Genomic DNA, 11,003 nt, shown 5'->3' with positions numbered 1-11,003 from the left:
TACAGATTTTTATATTATGATTAATATTATTGTTGTTCTTATTATAATTATTATTATGTAATTATTATTGTACATGCTATTTTATTTCATTTTTCAATAAAACGAGATTGAATGATCAAAAGTCACTGTGTTCCTTGGGTAACTTGGATTGGTAAGTTCTTTAGATAAACATTGGAAACACTGGAAAGACTAACCATAACACATAAAACAGATATACAGCTTGAATGTTGTAACCTACGGACAGCTGCTATAAAATTGTCTAAAGACAATTGTCTAAAAATGCATATTCTTTCAGTTATGGATGTTTCTTCAATTTAAGGCACTTTTAATTCCCAGGGGTTGGTTTTAACCTTTTTGTGTTTATTATATAATGGTAACAATAAAACTGTCTTTTTATGTTACATTTAGAAAGCCTTTATATATAAATTACCTTGCTTTACCCTGTACCATGCCCTGATTTTCAATCTTAAAATTAATTATGCTATATATAAATAAATAAAATATGATCATTTCAGTACTTATTTAATGTCTAAAAATTATTTAAATACTTTTAAATTTAAATAAGGTTCAAATGCTAGCTTAAATTACATTTAACAAGACAAAAAAGTCAGCCATATTATTTCAAAATTTTAATTTCCACCACTTTAGCAAATATCTGAGATGTGGTGGAAATGTTGTCAAAAAATGACAATTTTTCTGTGACATATTTATGTTCACATATATATATATATATATATATATATATTATAAGTGGATAATTCAAATAAATTAGACAATGAAAAGTATATTTAAAGAGAGTTTATGTTCTAAATGTCTGCACTAAAAGTGCTCATAGTTGAAGAAACACCCATATATTTTATTTTCCATCTCAGTGGATTCATTTCTTTTATCTACCTATTTATCAAAAAATGTCTTTGGGGTCAGCTGTATCCCAGGAGAGGTCATGGCCACAACTTACATAAAATAGCCTGTTACTGTGATGTATAAAGCAGAAGCTAAATATCCTCACAAAAACTCACTCACTTGATTCCTTTTAACTCAAAGCAGCTCTTTGCCACATCTTGGCTCACCTGTAGAAGCAAATAACCTAGAGTGAACAAAAGTATTACAGACAGTTAAGAGAAAAGCAAAAACTTGTGAAAAACCTGCCGTGCAATTGTCAGTGAACTGCTGGGGTTGACATCTAGAGCTTTTAATGCTTTAGAAATGATCTCCATCAACATGTCATTTCTTTTTTCATAAGTGCTACTAATATTAAAGGACTCATTTTTACACTTCTCGCACCAGATCTCTGTATGACCTACCAACATTGTGTCAAGATGAGAAATACCAGTTTGTTAGGGAAAGGAAATGAGATTTTAAGTAATAACAAATAGGGATGACTGTCGTGCTCTGCACATCCAACAGAAGATTTGTGTTTAAGAAAAATGATGAAGAAACTCTATTCAGATTGGTGCCATGGAAAATATCTCTATGCACAGGAGGCTTAGATTGACACTAATGTCAGCTGAGGAAGCTTGAGTTTTTGGAGCGATGGAAAAGAAAGGAGCTAAGTGTGTGTGTCACCTCATCTGCTCGGTTCGTCAGATCATCTGATGATGTAGATAGGGACAAGAAGAACTATAAGAAATAACGACAATGTGTAATATTAAGGATTTTTTAATCTGCATTAGAGGTAAAGATGACTAAGATGTTGTAACTTGGTCCTTGGTCTTAAAGCATGAAAAATGAATGACTAGTACACTGGAGAAACAACAAAAGTAACAAAAGCAAAAATACCAAGACAAAAATATTTTATTTCAAGTAACAAAATTGTTTTATGGTTTCAGTTTTAGTTTTTATTAACAATAGTTAACAGTAACCCTGATGGGAAAATATGTGGCAGACTAATTCTGTGAAAATCATGCAGACAGACTGTAATTTTACAGCAGTATGATGGCTCTACAGATTTAGATTTATATTACATTTAAAAAACAGTTAGTATAAATTGACTATGAAAGTACAGCAATTAGATGCCAATAATATATTGAAAATGCACAAATATTTAAATATAAAGATGCAATGAATTATGCAAACTGGAAGATTTCATTGAAATGAAGGACAAATTAAAAAGGTATACTATAGATGTGAAGAAATGAAAGTTTAAAGAGTATTTGAAAAATGACTAAATCTCACACAGAAGTGAGGCTTTAGACCGTATGGGACAGGCTGCTGCACTGGTGGGAAAATAAAGAGAGACCTTTTCCGGTCACACCATTTAATATTCCATTTATTTATTGAATTATTCATTTAATGCGGTGACCGGGAAAGGCGCTTTGAGTCTGTGCTTCCTGTCTGAAGGGATCACATTGTTGGGCAAGATGCATGATAACACTTTCTTAGTAGGTGATTTTTTTCCTGCTCCACTTTTATAACTCCACCCGCGTTTTTTAGATTTCTCGTGAGAGTCGAACATGCTGCAACAAAGCTTCAAGAGACCTCATGACTTGTTTAAGCTCATTTATTTAGATTGAAAATTCCATATTCTTCAGTCAATTGCATGTATGCATCAAAGCAACCCAATATGATAAATAATTAATTCTTAATGCCATCTAATCCATTTTTATTATTTAATCCCCCTCCCCCCGTACCTATGTTTTAAGAAATGATTTTGTCACAAAAACAGGTATCATTTAAATTTTTGGTTTAGTTTCTATGCTATTAAAAAAAGTAAACATTGTACATTAAATAAATAGTATTTTTAAAATTTAATTTTAGCATAATTATTACATTTTAGAATGTGTGCATATATGAATATAAATATATAATTCTTTGAATATAAAATTGTCTGTTTGCATGTGTTGCCTGCATTGTTTTAGCTTTTAATTTACTAAAGGAAATATGATGCAAATGCACATCAATGTTGGAGATGTTTCTGTACATTTTCTAGCAATCATGGCAGCATTAAAGTATCACAGTGTTGTGCTGCATCCTCCATTACTCTCCCTCAGAATAGGCCTGCAAGACCAGGAATTGCTAGCAAATTGTGTTCCACACTCATTTTGTTACATTACATGATTTGGATAACTTCTTTATAGAGCATTGGCCACTAAATCAGTGCACGTGCAAGTAAACAGTGCTATCAGTGGGCACAATATTCCCCCAGTATGTTTTCATAGGAGAATTAACCTTTGTATCTCAAGAAGATCAAGGAAAATGTTATTACTCATGATATGATCCATTTATTAACTTTATTTAACCCATATGGAAATTTTAAAATGCCTTTTTACAGTGGTATTTAGAAGTTCTTAAGGCTTTTTATATAGGAATCTAACCAACAATGAAATGTCCATGAAAAGGTTAATGATTTTGAGGTGTGATTTATCTAGAAAAGGAACTGCGTGTATCAGTCCACAAACAGGTGATTTCTTTTAAGATTTTCTGGCCAGCTGTGATCTGAAGGGAGGGTAAACAATGCTGAACTCGAGAGGCCCCTTTTCAGGCAACACAAAACAATCCGTGTACCAAACTATCACCGGAAAAAACCTTCTAACAAGCCACAGTCTGGGAAACTGCTCTATCAGACACTCCAAGCTCTGCTGTAAGCCTGTGATCCTCACACTGTTGTGTCTGTTTATTGAGCACAGTATTCCGGTTTCACACGATCTCCCGCTCTGCAGAGGCATCCTTCAAAAAAGAGCTCGGATTCTGTGAAATTTCACAACTAACAGTTACAGGAAGTATGCAGGACATGACAGAACATGAAACAACATGGAACATGGATTTAAACAATCAGCGCTTTTTCCAGCTGATGATATGAAATCTTTCACTTTAACAGCAAACCCCTAATAATAAGCGAAACAAGATTTTCACACTGTGAGGTCAGAACAGATCAAGAAACATAGTTGTGAGAAAGAGGGAAATAAAGTGAGAAATAAAGAACGAGAGAACAGAAAACATCAAATCCATATCACATGCTGTGAATGATTTATTGGATTAAAAATGACAAAAATGTAATTAAAAATTAATAAACTTAAAGCGAACTTTCCTTAGTAGGGCAGAACATAGGGCCTGATACTCTTTTAACATGGGGTAAGTTTTTTTTTAAGGTAAATAGTTTTTAACAAACTATTAACATAAATAATATTAAATAATATCTTAACACTGTCAGCTTGACATGTCAGAAAAGAGCTGTGGTATGTCAACACACACAAAGATTAACATTACTACATAAAACAGTTTTTCAATTAGATCAAAAAGAGCATTTTGAAATCTGTGATATTCTGAAACATTAGTAATTCTCAGAGCCTTTGGTATTTTGTCTGTCAGTTTTTCTGATGTAAGTTCTCCATTAGAAAAAAAACAGACCCTGCTGTCTCTGGGTAACGTGTCATTTTTAGGGTCTTTTAATACCAGTCTGCTACGGTTTGTTCTCTATGGTCTTACTGGCATGTCAGTAAGCTCATTCATCCCCTGCCCTGCCATATTATTTGTTCATGAGAATAACTTGGTATAACCTGTGGTGGGTGGGAGCTTTGTTCCTGATATGGGTGTAACACAATTTCCATAAATATTGCATGAATAAAAAACAGTTGTTGAGATGAATAATGCAACATTCAATACACCTGTATCAGGGGATGTCACCTATAAATGGGTTGGATAGCATGTGATGCAACCATGCAAATATTCATGAGATCTAATTACTGAAAGTTTCAGAGAATAGCAGGTGTAGTGCTATAGCCCCACATAAACTGATGACGCAACATAAATTCCCTAAAGTTTCTAGCATTTGCCAGGCGAACAAAGCCCCAGGCTGCAAGCTGTGTCCTGCAAAATGGATTTTACTGGTACTTGCAAAATTCTGCAAAAGTTGAACAGTATGTCACACTAGTAATCTGTTACACAATGTTTGTTGGTAATATGAAAGCAGTGCAGAATTTAAGGTATGGTGCCAAAACATGCCGTAAAGAACTTGCAAACATTACCAGCTCCAAAAGACAATGATACCCGGTTTAAAACCAATGCCCAAAACCGTGCATTCCATTTTAAAGCTTCCGTTATAAAGGTCAAATGCACTCAAACTTTTAATTTCATGTTCCGTCTGTTATATTTCACAGCACCCTGTTAAAAGTATTAAGACCAAATATTTAGCTCTGGCTCAAAGATCTTATAGCTCTATATATCTGTTATAAAACCAGATGATACCTGGACAATTTTCACACTTGACAGTAAATGACAGCCTCATAAAAGAGAACATTTTTGCACCTTTAGACATTTGGGAATGTCTGCGGAATTTCACTGTTCCCCTTCAATCAGATTTAAGGAAACCTTGAAAGACACAACTGTCAAGAATGCAAATTTGATGGAAAAACTGTGCATATATTTAATATAAGACACACTAAAACAGCCTGTACTATTTCTGCAGGACAGGGCATGGCCTGCTTTTTTGTTTGTGTGTGTATCTCTCTAAACAAACATCCTCACATTTCCACTCCTGTGTTGGACAGAATTAGCCCCGATGGACAGGAGATAGACCCGGCGCATATAGATATGACCTTGATGGGACAATCGCACAGTGTGAAGCACAGTTCAGGCTTTTAGCAACTGGTCTCTTGAAGACAATCTGGGCCTAGCAAGGGGTTAAAACCTAACAAATGTTCCCCTGGTCGCTCACAGTTATAAACAGCAGCTTTTAGATTTGGGATAGAATAAGAACCGGTGATGCAGAAATGATTTTGATTGGTATTTTCAACTCAGTGCTCTTCAAGGGATATGAGAGACTGGGACTTGTTTTAGGTCAAAATTTTCCAGTAAATACAAGGCATGTCTGATTTTAATTTCATCTCGAGTCTTTTTGCGGTTGCCACAACATTCTTTTAGTAGTTCAAGAGAACAGTTGCGATGGCTCTCAACATCCACTGACCTGCAGGCTGGAACGAAGACTTGTGATGAACTTAAATGTCATTTATCTCTCTATACATTTTCTGATCTAGATAGGGTTATTTGCTCACTGAGTCATCTCTTCCATCTCCTGGGTCACTGGGGTAATGTTGGTGAAGAGGCAATGAAGTAGTATTTTTCCATTCATCTATCCCACTATAATAATCCTGACTGAAATAGATCTGTGTTGTAGGGAGAATTAAGTCAGCGCTGGGCAGCTGCAATATTACAGCTCAAGTGTTAATCCCACATATCTTTACAGTCTGATAAAAGATACTGGAGATTGTAAAAATCCAAATTGAATGCACATCCAGGTTTTTTTTTATTTTTATTTTTTTATATATTAATCAGCGTGTGTATGTGTGTGTGTGTGTGTGTGTATGTGTGTGTGTGGGTGGGCATGTTTTTGTGACATATCAGGACACAACTCTGTATAATGACATTGGTATGACACAGGTATTACAAGGAGAGGATGACTTATGAGGACATAACCCATGTCCCCATTTTTCAAAACGCTTATAAATCATACAGAATGAGTTTTTTTGAGAAAGCAAAAAAGCAAAAAGTTTCCTGTGAGGGTTACGGTTGGTGTAGGGCCATAGAATATACAGTTTGTACAGTATAAAAACCATAACGCCTATGGGATGTCCCCACTTTTCACAAAAACAAACGTGTGTGTGTGTGTGTGTGTGTGTGTGTGTGTGTGTGTGTGTGAGTGAGTATATAGTAAGTTACACCTTGAAAGTAGTGTGAGATTCTTTGCATAAAACTGTCTGCTGATTACATAAATGTAAAATACATGTTAAGTATGTCCTGTAGAGTATTTTTAGGGCCTTTCTCTTACGAAAAATAACGATGGTTTATTGTAGTAAAAGAATAGCATGTTTATTTTTTGGTGTATCGATTAACATTTGTATAACCACAGTTTTACTACAATTACCATGGTTAAACTATGGTTAATATAGAAAAACCATGGTATGTGGTTACCATATAACCATGTTTTTTTGTTTTATTTGAATTAAAACCATGATTAAGTTCTGTAAGGGATCCATCACGATTTTTCCTAGAAGTGTGTCTGTTTCAGTTCAGATTCATCAAGTTCAAATATTTACGTTTTGGTTTAACCAGAGCAACAACAACTGTTTGACATCATCTCCAAAACAGCAGAATAAACACTGTTGTCATGTCTCTGTCCTCATCCTGATCTAGTAATGCTTGACGTACTTTAGGAAAAGGGAATTTCTTTCATCTTTTTTTTTTCTTCTTTTTTTTTAACATGACCATTTGGTCCCATGGTCAAATAGTTGTGTTTTTGGTCACTCAGAATGACAAAGCATGTGATGTTCTACAGCTTCATCTCCTTCTAAGTGCACAGCCCCATCTAAAGACAGGCAACCAGGAAGAGGCATCATCATCATCATTATCGAGCTCATGCTAATTTAATCCGGCCACCCTCCAGTCTTATTTTAGAACATGACACAACCCCCTTCCTACTCCACTAGTGAGATTAGATGTTGCTAACTGAATTTCTCTCCTTTCTTCAAGTTCTTTTCTTATTATAGCCATAATGTTAAAATTACAGTAATGCCGCATATAAAAAAAATCAACCACAGTAATGTATCAAACTCAAGTTATGAAATAAATAGGTAGCACATATGATTAGTGACTAGGCAGCATGTTTAAAATGTGTCATACGTAGTTCAATTCCCAGAATGCACTTCTGCATGAGCAGTTATTAGAGTATATGAGTGATTGCAAGGACACAACATTTATCAACATGTTTTTGAAGGCCTTGTTGCCAAGGGGAAAAAATCAAATGCATCAGAAGAACATCACTTTTGGGGAAAAGCTCATCTTGTGCATTTATTAACACACTGCAGAAACATTAAGGTACTTATTCAGTCCTTGGAAATAGAGGATTAAGAAAACCACCTGTTGTACTCATAAATAGGGTTATGCAACATTTTATGTCTGAATGCACTCTTCCTACCGAGGTAGCATTACACAGCATTAAGTGTGGTCTGATTTAAAATAGCCCTGTCAGAATAGTGCTTTGTTCCTCACATCACACACATTGTCTACACTGATGTATGGATTGATGTGGGATGAATGACAGACATTTCAACCACCAACCTGTTGCGCTCAACCATTCAACCATCTCCTCCTCGTCTGTGGTAAGTATGTGAGATCTCTAGACTTATCTCTGACTGTGTCAGAGTGTTCATGACAATTGGGCTTTTCCTGAGGTTAGTAATGGCTGTGATTACAGTAGATTGTTGAGCTGTCACGTCAGCACATCTAATTAATGCTAATTTACTAAAAGGAATTAATGAAAAATTCAGTAGCCTTCAGTGTTTCCCTTTGAAACAAGAAATTAATGCTAATTTTGTAACTGCACTGCAAATTTTGAGCACAAACTGAATTATGCACATGGAAATATATATATATATATATTTATATATACACACACACACACACACACACATACATACAGACATACAAACATTCTTCTGTGAAACAGAGAAGTTATTTAGAAAAACTGAAAATCATACTGCAAAGACTTTTGAGGGTATGTAATTTTTTTAAACTATGCCTTTAATTACGATAAGTGCAGAAAATCTAAATATAATCTTTAAGAAATCCTCTGCAGTGCTGAGTGCTTGACGAATGTTACAATTTAAAGGGATAGTTCACCCTAAAATTAAAATTCTGTCATCATTTTCCAAAACTTTATGACTTTTCTTTCTATTCTGAAACATATTTAGAAGATTAAGAAGAACAACCACTTTCATTATGTGGACAAAATAAAGTTTTTTTTTTTTTTTGTCCAAGTCATACACAGAGTAAACGAATAAAGATGGTAAAAAAAAAAAAAAAAAAAAAAAAAAAAAAAAACCTTTAGTTATTCTCTCTGACCTAGGTAAATAATGCTTAATGCAAATTTTAAGCAAAAACTGAATTATTCACTTGAACAAAATAAAGGTTTTTTTTTGTTTTTTTTGTCCAAGTCATACACAGAGTAAACGAATAAAGATGGTAAAAAAAAAAAAAAAAAAAAACAAACACCTTTAGTTATTCTCTCTGACCTAGGTAAATAATGCTTAATGCAAATTTTAAGCAAAAACTGAATTATTCACTTGAAAAGAAATACATTTAAAAATACTTAATGTCCAGTGCTTATAGGAAAATGTTGGGCAAATGTTAAAATTGAAAGGGATAGTTCACCCCAAAATTAAAACATATACTCACCCTCATGTCAATTAAAAACCTGTATGACATTTTTTTCCCCTGTATGCTAACTAAATATAGGTTTGCAAAGACTTTTCTGGCTATGCAAATTTTAGGTAAATTGTCTTGAATTACTTTCATATGGTATCTTTAGTTTTTCTAAAGTAAATTAATAAAGATAGTAAAACACACTTCAATCTTTCTCTTTAAAGCAATAATTGGCACCTAGTCTGTGCTGTGACTATGGTGTGTAAACCGGTGGTCAGACCCCTGACAGCTGGGATCACAGAGCCAACAATGTAGGTGGATCACGTCAAACAAGAGGGGTCATGAAGGGTCAGGAATTTCATGAACAATAGGAAGAGTTTATTCTGTCTGCGAGAGCCTGGCATGCTTTTGGTAGAAATATAAAATGAGGATGTGTTTATTAAAACAGATTGGTTGCATAGGTAGCAGCCAGTTATTTTCAAACCAGTGTTGATTAGCTTTGGATCGTATGACTTGACTGTATTTTTCTCAAAGAAAAAAAAACCCCCACAATTTTGGTGAACTTCAACCTCTCTCTCATTGTGACTCCAGTCATTTTTTGTGATTAAAAACCAGACAAAATCTAAATAAAGCACCTCTTATAAAAGAATCCAATCTTTGTGACAGATCTGAAAAAGATGTACAGCAGCTATCAGCTCAGGCTCATGCACTAGAGTTGTTCTTTTCTTTTACATGGCTCACTGCTCGCAGACTAAATGTTTAAAGTGAAAACAGATTCATCAGCAATGAGGGACTGGTATTCCTCCTGCCCAAGTGATGCAACAGGACCTGACTTATAAAACAAATGTTGACTACACATCTAAATAAACCTGTGAATTTAATTTGGAGGTGCAAACATGTCATATTGTGTAATTTTATATGGCACCATATCACTGCATATCATCTGCACAGTATTAGAATATAATTTAATATGATATTACATGATATATATATATATATAGGGTGCAAAAAAAATAAAGTAATAATAATAATAAAAATAATTTGGAGAAAATCACCTTTAAAGTTGTCCAAATGAAGTTCCTAGCAATGCATATTACTAACCAAAAGTCAAACATTTAAAATGATTAAAATTTTCATACAATAAAATAGTATTGATAACAAATATAAATGGTTAAGGTTTTAAAAAAGTTTTTTTAATTCTTAAAGTTTTTTTAAGAATTATAACGTAACTTGCCAAAATAATAAATAAATAATATTAAAAAAAAAATGTATTTGGTTTATGAGGAGAAACACTTCAACTCTATACTGATGCAAATGCTTTCCCGATTTTGTCAGTAAGTGAAAAAGATTCAGAGAAATACTAAATTGTCCAGCAAGTCCATTTTATTCCAACCAAAATTACTTGAATGGACATCATGTCATAATTACGATTTCTGAACTCATCTCATGAACCATTGAACTTGCAGGAACACCAGACTTCATTTCCAAGAACTTTGCATATGCATTTAAAAAATGAGATTTCTTAAAGATTCTAATGCATGACCATTCTTTTTGCTTTACCATGCTGCTTTACTAGAGGCAATACAAGTAGTATCTTTGCATGGGTTATTACTGTCAGTTTGCTGACAAGTTTTTTATTTATGAGGAGGAGAAGCCATTCCCAAAGTGCCCTTACAGTAAATGAGCAGCATTTTGGAAAACCCTGCCATTAAACTGACCTGCATTTAACACTGACCCCCAGATGACCTCATATATATATAGATCACATTAGCATGTGTTAGTTTCTATGCGATTGTATGGGTTGTATACTGGGTTGTTTTTCTAGGGCTGCCCAGTTGTGAATGCATGTCTGTTTATAATTATAGGTG

Source organism: Carassius carassius, chromosome 40 (assembly GCF_963082965.1).
Source record: "Carassius carassius chromosome 40, fCarCar2.1, whole genome shotgun sequence".
Lineage (NCBI taxonomy): Eukaryota > Metazoa > Chordata > Actinopteri > Cypriniformes > Cyprinidae > Carassius > Carassius carassius.
Note: the sequence above shows the minus strand (reverse complement) of the source record.